Here is a 9,409-nt window from a genome sequence, read left to right as displayed (position 1 = left end):
AAAGAAGTGGGATAAAATAACACAAAACGTGGGTAAAATTCAATGAATAGAAACAGAATCATAAGTGACATAGGTCATAGAACTAGGAGGTAAAGATCATAGAACAGTTATTATAAATGTGCTTCACACATTCAAGAGGTAGAAGACAACATGAGCCTAACAAGGAAAGGAGACTGTCTGTCATCCCAGCTTTCTAGGACACAGAAGCAGGAGGATCACAAGTTTGAATGCAACCTGAGCAACTTAGCAACGTTGTGAGACCCTGTCTCTAAAAAAAAAATAAAAAATTACTCAAAAATTGAAAATAAAAAGGGGCTGGAAATATAGCTATGAGATGTCCCAGGGTTAAATATCCAATGTTCCATAGGAAAAAAGGAAAGAGAGATAGAGAATGAAAAACAGAAACAAAAACAAGGAGCAGAAATGCAAGCTATACAGAAAGATCCAAATCAGATTTCTAGATAAGACACAGTAAAAAACTAGACATAAGGATAGAAACCATCCAAAATAAAGCACAGAGAAAGAAGACTGAAAACAAAACCAAAAAAGAACAATACATTAGTGAGCTGTGGCACAGTATCAACTGATTTGACGCATGTAACTGAAGTGGAGAAAGGCATGGACACCAGAAGAAACATTTGAAGACATAATGCCTGACAAGTACTCAAGTTCCTTATCAGGCCCCAGAGACCTCTTACTCTAAGGTAATGAAAGACTAAAGATGAAGAGAATGATGTCTCATGAGCAGGCAGAAAGCTATAACATGTAACCTAACCCTTCTAGATCACATAATGACCTGCTGTGTGACACACTGCGCCTTCCTCTCAGGATCGTCCTGGTGAAATTGTGATGTGTCTTTCTGTTTTTCTTTTTTCCGTCTTTGAATCTCTTATCCACACTCAGAGGGAATCCCTTCCCTAACTGAATAAACATCTCAGATTGCCCCTGTATCTTGGTTACTTTTCTCTCGTTGCTGACACAAAATACCTGACCCCCGAAATTAAGGAAGGAAACGTTTATTTTGCTTACAGTTTGTAGAGGTTTCATACTCTGCTGGCTCCAAGGCCAAGTGGCACACGGCAGAGGGCAAACATTCATGGGGGTGGAAAACAGCAAAGTAACAAGAGCCAAAAGGGAAGAGTGGCAGTAAGCAGCCTGTTTCCCTCCCTTACACTGTATGTAAACTACCCGCCCCAGGGCGGGTGCAGCGTTCACACCCATAATTCCAACATTGGACCATGGATCAACCATAAACTCTAGAAGCCCGCCCCATGACTGCATGAGGCTTTGGGAGGACACCCAGACACAAACCATAGCACCCTGGTTACCTAGGAAACCCTGCAATTGCTGCTCCAGCTCCAGGCTCCTTCCTTCCTCCGTCCACCTGCCTTCAGCTTCTAATGCAGCTTTGATGCCCTTTGACCTTACCTGCGAGCTCATTTAAAGGCTAATCCCTGATAATCCATTATCGTAGGTTCTAATGGATCAATATACAAAAAGTTAACATTACATTTAAAAGGCCACCAGAGGTACACTTTAATTCCCATTGATCTATATCCTAGCCCAAATGCAATCTTATTTATTCAACAATCATTCCTCTAGTGGCAGCATGAGTCATATGCTGTGCTAGGCACCAGGGAAGAGTGAATGAGAGCTAGCTTCTGCCTTCAGGAGCATCTCAGACCTGAAAGTCAGACTTGTAAACAAGTTAAATACAGTAATGGAAGTATGGGCAAAGTTTCTGAGCGTTCTGTGGGAAATAGCCCCTGAGAGGAGGCTGGGTTGGGGAGCAGAGGGTAGGAGAGTAGCCAGAGAGACCTGGAAACATTAATCCAGAATGCATAAACTATCAGGGAAGGCAGAAATCCAGACTTACCTGGATGCCCCTTTCTACAGACGTGCAGTCTGGGCGTGGCCTGTGTGACCCATTGTGCCTGCAGAAGAAATGGGGCTCTTCTCTTCTAAGCCTCCTTCCCTCAAGTTTCTAGACCTAACCGTATAGGCCTGTTTGAACCCCTTCTCTATGTAGTAGAAGATGAACCCTGCAGTTTACAATGATTGAATTACCTGAATTAGAGCCTTCAGATGGGAGTTTCCATGCTGACTACCAGTAACTGACCCTGTGACTTTGGGGAAGCCACATAGTCTGTCTGAGCTTTGGGTTCTTCCACTGTGAAATGGAGTTATACCTCTGGTCCTGCTGCCTCCCACAGAGTTCTTGGGAGGATAAAATGAGATACTAGAGTTGAAAGTGTTTTGTGAATTATTAGGTTCTGTGCGATAGTGCAAAGGGGGAAGATGTAGTTTCTTGCAGGATGTGTGGGTTGTGAGCCCACCCTGAATAAATCTTTTTGTGTTGCCTGATGTGCCACTAGGTGGCAGCAGGATCCTACCTTTGCTCCTGTTTTTAGCGGCAGCGAGAGAGAAAATAGAAAAGGCTGTGGAGGCTGCTTTGCTCTATTCGGCAGAGGTGAGAAAGATCTATAGTTATCCCTTATTATCCACCAGGAATCAATTCCAAGATCCCCAGAAGATACCAAACTACTAGGATGCTCAAGTCCTTTATAGAAATGACATAATTTTGCATGTAACCGACATATATCTTCCTGTATAGTTTAAACTATCTCTAGATTACTTGTAACACCTAATGCAATGTAAATACTATGAAAATAGTTGTTATACTGCATTGCATAGGTAATCATGACCAGGAAGAAGTCTATACATGTTCCTATGACTTCTTTAAAAGTATTTTTAATTAAGGACAGAACCCACCACGGGTGTGGAACTGGCAGATATGGAGGGCTGAGTATATTTATTTGCCACTACCTACATTTTCCACTCTACCAAACCCCTCCACTTCATGTCAATTTCTTCAAGGACCTACCTTTTCAAACCAAATTGTTGAGGTACTTTCTCCAAACCCAGAGAGGTCCGGTGGAGGGAAATAATTTGCCCAGGAGTAAGTAATTCAAACAAATTTCTTCCCATCGGTAAAATTTCTTTGAAAGTATATTTTCAAAGTATTTGGTGAGGATTGAATCCTGGGTAACAAGGACAAGTCAGGTGGAATCATAGTCTCTGACCTGAAATTATACTACAAAGCCACTGTAATAAAATCAACATGGTACTGGCTAAAAAACACACCAGAGGATCAATGGAGCAGACTGGAGGACACAGAAAAATTGGCTTGCCACTTGCCAAAGATTGAAAATAGACCCAAGTCTATCACCATGCACCAAATGCAAGTCAAAATGGATCACAGATCTCAATATTAAAACAGAAACACTAAATTTACTGGAAGAGAAAGTAGGTAAAAACCTTGAAGACATAGGGGTAGGCAGAGAGTTCATGAACAAAAACCAAACTGCCCGTGAAATATTTCAAAGAATCAACAACTGGGATCTCATCTTATTGAAAATTTTCTGCACATCTAAAGAAATCGCCAGCAGAGTAAAAAGAAAACCCACAAATTGGGAAAAAAATTTAGCTGAATGTTCCTCAGACAAAGATCTTCTATCTAGAACATATAAAGAATTAAAAAACATCAGCACCCCCAAATTCAAAGACCCAATCCAAAACTGGGCAGCTGAGATGAATACACACTTCTCAGATAAAGAAATATGAATAGCAAATAAATACATGAGAAAATGTTCAGCATCATTAGTCATTCGAGAAGTGCAAATTAAAAGAACATTGAGATTTCATCTCACCCCAGTAAGAATTGGTTGGCATTAAAAAATCAACCAATAACAAATGCTGGCGAGGCTGTGGAGAAATAGAAACTCTTTTCCACTGCTGGTGAGAATGCAGACTGGTGAAGCCACTGTGGAAATCAGTTTGGAGACTCCTCAGCAAACTAGGTCTAGAGGTCCCATTCAACCCAGCTATTTCCCTTTTGGGTATTTTCCCAGAAGATCTGAAAACATCATATCACAGTGATATATGTGCACCCATATTCATAGCAGCACAATTTGTATTTGCTAAATTGTGGAAGCAACCCAAATGTCTATCCACTGAGGATTGAATAAAAAAATTGTGGTACTTTTATATAATGGAATATTACTCAGCTATAAAGAAAGATAAACTCGAGGCTTTTATAGGTAAATGGTCACAGCTAGAGACCATACTCTTAAGTGAAATAAATCAGACCTGCATGTGCAAGCACTGCATTGTCTCACTAGTGTAAGACCTGAAAGAGTGAATAAAAACTAGGAGGCATGATAGACATTGTGAATCTAAAGGAAAATGCTGAAAAGTAGAGGGCAACTGGGGTGTGGGAAAAGAGAAGGGAAAGAAGGGGAAATTATGTACGTAAGTATATACAGGATAGCTAACATAGTTGCACTACTGTCTTCTATTGCTCTACAGAAAGGAACAGTTAATGATTACTTGTTTGATCAATCTTGTATGTCTCTATTTCCTGAGAAACCACTTTGAAGGTATCAATAAGTAATACAACAACCATTGTTAATTTCCTACAACTTTGTCTGTAACTCTGTTTTGTTTGTATTGCTCTTATGCTATTTTGTAAATGGGTGTCTGTCTGTTAATATATTTTCCTTCTTTTATTTAAAAAACAAAAAACAAAAAAACAAAGTATTTGGTGAATCTTGAAGCAGTTTTGTTTCTTTTCATGGAGAGGATTTGGGGGCTTTCTGGAGGCAGAGGAAAATAGAAGAACTCTCTCTAGCATCCACTTGAAAGATGCTTTGAAGAAGTATTGGCAGTACATCTGATTATGAGCCCCCAAAGGGTCTGTAAGGTAAGCCTCCTTATGAATTCTAAGGTTAGTATAAGGGAAGACCTGGAAGAGAAAGAGAGAGAGAGAGAGACAGAGAGAGAGAGAGAGAGAGAGATTGATTGAGATTCCATGGCTTGTCATTTAAGGAATCATTTTAGAGTAGGAGACTTTGGCATGTTCTTCCCGAGGCACATGTTCAAAATGAGGCCATATACCCTGGCCCCTGGCAACACTGAGAGGGCGAGGAAGGGAGCTACTTGAACATTTGCTATTGATAATAGTCAAAAAGGTGGAAGAAGGGTATAATAAAAGAAAGTGGACTGGAGAGTCCAACTAATACTGGTTCCAAGCCTCCTCCAGTAACTTGCTTTTGTGTGCAGTTTTGATGAGTCCCAGCTCTTTATTTTTTTTTGTTGTTGTTGTTTTTCTTCCAGTACCAGGAATTGAACTCATGACCTTGTGCTTGCCAGGAAGGTGCTTTGCTGCTGAGCTAAATCCCCAGCCCACAGCTCTTTCTTCTTATGGATAAAGTGAGAAAAATAAAATCTACCATTTTAGCTAGTAAACAGGGGCAAGTTATTTTATTTACACTGTTTGTATAATGACAATGGTATTAAAATGAAAAGTCCTACTTCATAGTGTTCTCTGATTGTTAGGTTGTTAACTAATAATTGTTAGGTTGTTAACTAACTAGCATGCATGACATACACACTGTGGGTGTTAGCTGTTGTTTTGGTATTATTATCATTACTAACAACATGGAGTGGTGTGAGGATCAAATGAGGCCATGTGTGTACAGGGAAGGAGATCTCAGGTTAAAAATGTGATTAAATACACAGACAGAGATAACAAGCCATATGATCCACCCACATCATTGCTAGGTGTTCACCTAATAGAAATACAAGCATATGCCCATACAAAAACTTACGTATGTGTATTCATAGCAACTTTATGTGTAATAACCATGAATGAGAAGTAGCTTCCTGTTAATCAATAGTTGAATGAATTAAAAATTCAAGATATACCAGATGTAGTGGAACATGGCTATAACCATGTAGTGGAACATGGCTATAACCTCACCTCAGGGAAGCTGAGGTAGGAAGATTGCAAATTTGAGCCCAGCTTTGTCAAATTAGCAAGACCTTGTCTCAAAATTTAGGAAAAGGTGAGGTGGGGGAGGTTCTGGGAATGCAACTCAGTGCCAAGCTCTGTGTTGGAGACCTGGAAGAGAAAGAGAGTGGAATGCTGGAAAAAAATTCATGGTATGTTTAACAATAAAATGGAATGAAATATTTATACAGGCTGCAACACAGATGAATCCCAAAAACTTTATGTTGAATGAAACAATCCAGATTTTAAAAAGAAAACAAAAAGAAGAAAAAGTACATACTGAATGATTCCCTTCTATAAAATTCTAGTGAATACAAGCTAATGTTTAATGACAACAATTCAGTAATTGAAAGTAGGAAGAGAGGTGAAAGGGAAGTATTGTGTAGGGATTGGGGAAAACTTTTGGGTACTGGAGAATGTTAATTATCTTGATTGTAGGAGTAATGGGTTCAGGGAGATACCTGCATGTCAAACTTATCAAATTGCACCCTTTACATACATGCAGTTTTTAGATGTCAATGTACCCTAATAAAGCTATTTAAAAGGTTTTTTTTTTTTTTTTAAAGAAAAAGTAAGCACAAAGTATTCACTCCAAGTTAGCCAGCATTTATTAAGCCTCTACTCTGGTGCAAGAGCTATGCCAGGCACGGGACAGAAAGAGACCAATAAAGCCCAGTTCTTGAACTCAAGGCCCTTTAAAGCAGTTCTGTGTGCAGTCTGCAGTCACTATCCTCTGGGGGAGAAGACAAGGTTAACCTCTGACAGGGAGGGAACCAAGAGATGAAACTTGGATCCCAGGCAGCACTCTTCTGTCTAGAATCCTCACCTCCAAACTGGGAACTTTGTTTGCTATACTCTCATCTCAGAAATCTGGAATATTAGGACTGCAACAATTTATAGGGAAAACTGAGGGTCAGAAGGGAAAATGACTTACTGTCTACCATCAGGCTGAAATTTAGTTAGTGGTGGGACTAAATCCAGGCTGGTCTCCTGACTTTTGTTAAGTATTTTTGGAATGAATTACATTGTAACATGTAGTCTCTAATGAGATGACTTCAGTGACTAATGACTGATGATTCTCAAAGCCAGCACTTGACTTCACAGGAAATGGAGGTGGACCAGCTGACCTGTGTCTCAACAACAAGTCTGCCAAGCAATTTCATGAGCCCTCAGGGTCAGAGCTACCGGAACCTCAATCAAGCATTTCAGGTCAGTTTTCTTTCTACTCAGTCATCACTCACAGGCTTCCCAAGGAAGACCTTTCTGTATGTGGGAATGAAGAAATACGGGCACATGTCAGTATCTGTAGTTCATGATTGTCCCCGAAGACAGACCATACATCCCCAGAAATGATGAAAAAACTATTCAGGTCTCAGTTACTGCTGCTTATACCTTCTTCCTCCTTCTCTTGCACTTATGATCCTTTGAAAAATTCTATAGTCACTACTGACAGCTAAATCTACCCTCTCACTTCTCCCCTCCTTCTCAAGTCTACCTTGGCAATTCATTCTCATACTCCATAGAAATGAATACAAGCTTCTGCTAACTCCCAAGAAGGGAGCAAAGATAAGGAGAGAAATGAGTAGGATAGATACATTTGTTACAACAAGCATATGCTATGATAATGACACCAAATTTCTTAGGGCAAGATCTGAGATTGGGTAGTTCTTATTCATAGTCACTCGGGGCCCAAGATATTAAGGCTCTACCATCTTGTAGCTCTGTCTTATCCGAGCAAGAAAAGGGAGAACTGAAGGATCTTGTATGAGCTCTCAAATACTGTGGGCTTCTGTTCATAGCCTATTGGCCCACAGAAATGAGATATCATTCCGTGATATGAGTTATCATTCTATAGAAAATGCCCCCCCGCCAGCCAGTACACTTCAGTTTCATAGTTGCCCAGGTACCTGTTCCTGTTCTAGTTGCTTCTGTCTCTTAGAAACGGCTGGCCACTGTGATGCATGGCTGGTCACTACGATGCACATTGTATAAACCAATCCTCAATTGACAAGCCATTCTGCCTCTGTACTTCCAGCTTGCTTATCTCATATAAGCCCAAGACCACCAGAAATCAGAGCTGATATTTTGGGAGTGATCCTTGATGTAAAATAAATCTGCCTCCAAATCCTGGGTGTCATTTCAGTATTTCTGCTTGTCATTGCATCTGGTGCATTGGCCCAGAAGACTGACCGTGTTGACCTGTTTGGTCACTGGTCATGTCCCTGCAGGATGAAAGAAGGACCTCTCCATGCCTCAATAGGAAGATGTGCCCTCAAGATGGCTTGAGTCCCCTCAGATATCTGAAGGAGGATTCCAGGCTCCCCACTCAGGTGGCTCACATCACACTTCAAAGGGAAGAGGATGCAGTCTGTCTGTCTGTCTGTCTGCCTGCCTGCCTGCCTGCTTACCTGCCTGCCTGATCCCTGCAAGACCTCTGGGAGTACCCCAGTTAGTCTATCTGTCAGTCCTGCTCAGTTTGAGAAGAAGGGGGAATCTGATCAACTCCTGTTAGTCAGGACCACCCTCAAGGGAAGGGGTTGGAATGTTTAACCTCTGAGTCCCTGCTGAATGAACATGTGAGTGAGTGGACTGGACAGTATAAGCAATAGGCTGCTCTGTCTGTGCACCAAGACGGGGAAGCACTGATTGCAGTGGCTGATTGGGCCCTCACCTGTGGTTCTGTGATGATTGCTATGTGGTATAACAGAGGCCTCCCACCCTCCTTAGCTAAATCTCACCTAAGTCCCTGTGAGGGGCATGGCCAGGCAGGCATCTGAGTGGTCTCTATCTGAGGGGCACCCATCCTTTGTCTATTGTGCCATCATTCACGTTTACACAACATGCACCATAGGGAGATAGAATGGGTGCAAGTTGGAATAAACCTACAGTCTTTGACTGTATGTTTAAAAAACTTCAAAAGAGGATTTCCTGAGATTGTGGAGTTAGAAATGAAACCAAACTTCTCAAAGAAAAATAAATGAAAGAGGCCCATCCTTCCTGAGAAATCCTCATTGGTACCCTTGTCAGCTGCCACAGCTGCTGCCAACAACTATAGCTTCACTCCCCATTCCTAATTTGTCTACCTCTATCCAACTGAACTGGTTCCAGCTAGCTATTACCTGCATCCAGCCACACAAGCCCTACCTCTGGAGCCTTCTGCCTCCCATCCTGGTCAGATGGCATCATCTAATGCCCACTTCAGATGACTGTCAGCAATTTCTTCTGAGCTCCACATTTTGACTGAGAAAAAATGGACTGACAGCCCTGATGAATGAGTTGCCATGGCCTTTCCAAAGGTCACCTCACCTAGAACTACTCAGTCAAGTACTTTTCAGACATCACAAAAAGGGGCAAAAACCCCATCAACTACTATTACCCAGAAACCTGATTTTAAAAGAAAGCATCTGATGTCTGCAAGAAAATCCAGTCTGATAGGTGACCATACCCTCTGGCTATGCGTTATAAGGAATATGGACACCAAAAATAAATAAATAGATAATCTATATGATAATGACAATAATAATAATAGTAATAATAATAATAGATAAGAACTCTATA

Source organism: Chinchilla lanigera, unplaced genomic scaffold (assembly GCF_000276665.1).
Source record: "Chinchilla lanigera isolate Chin_1 unplaced genomic scaffold, ChiLan1.0 scaffold00007, whole genome shotgun sequence".
Taxonomy (NCBI): Eukaryota; Metazoa; Chordata; class Mammalia; order Rodentia; family Chinchillidae; genus Chinchilla; species Chinchilla lanigera.
This window is presented reverse-complemented; position numbering follows the sequence as displayed.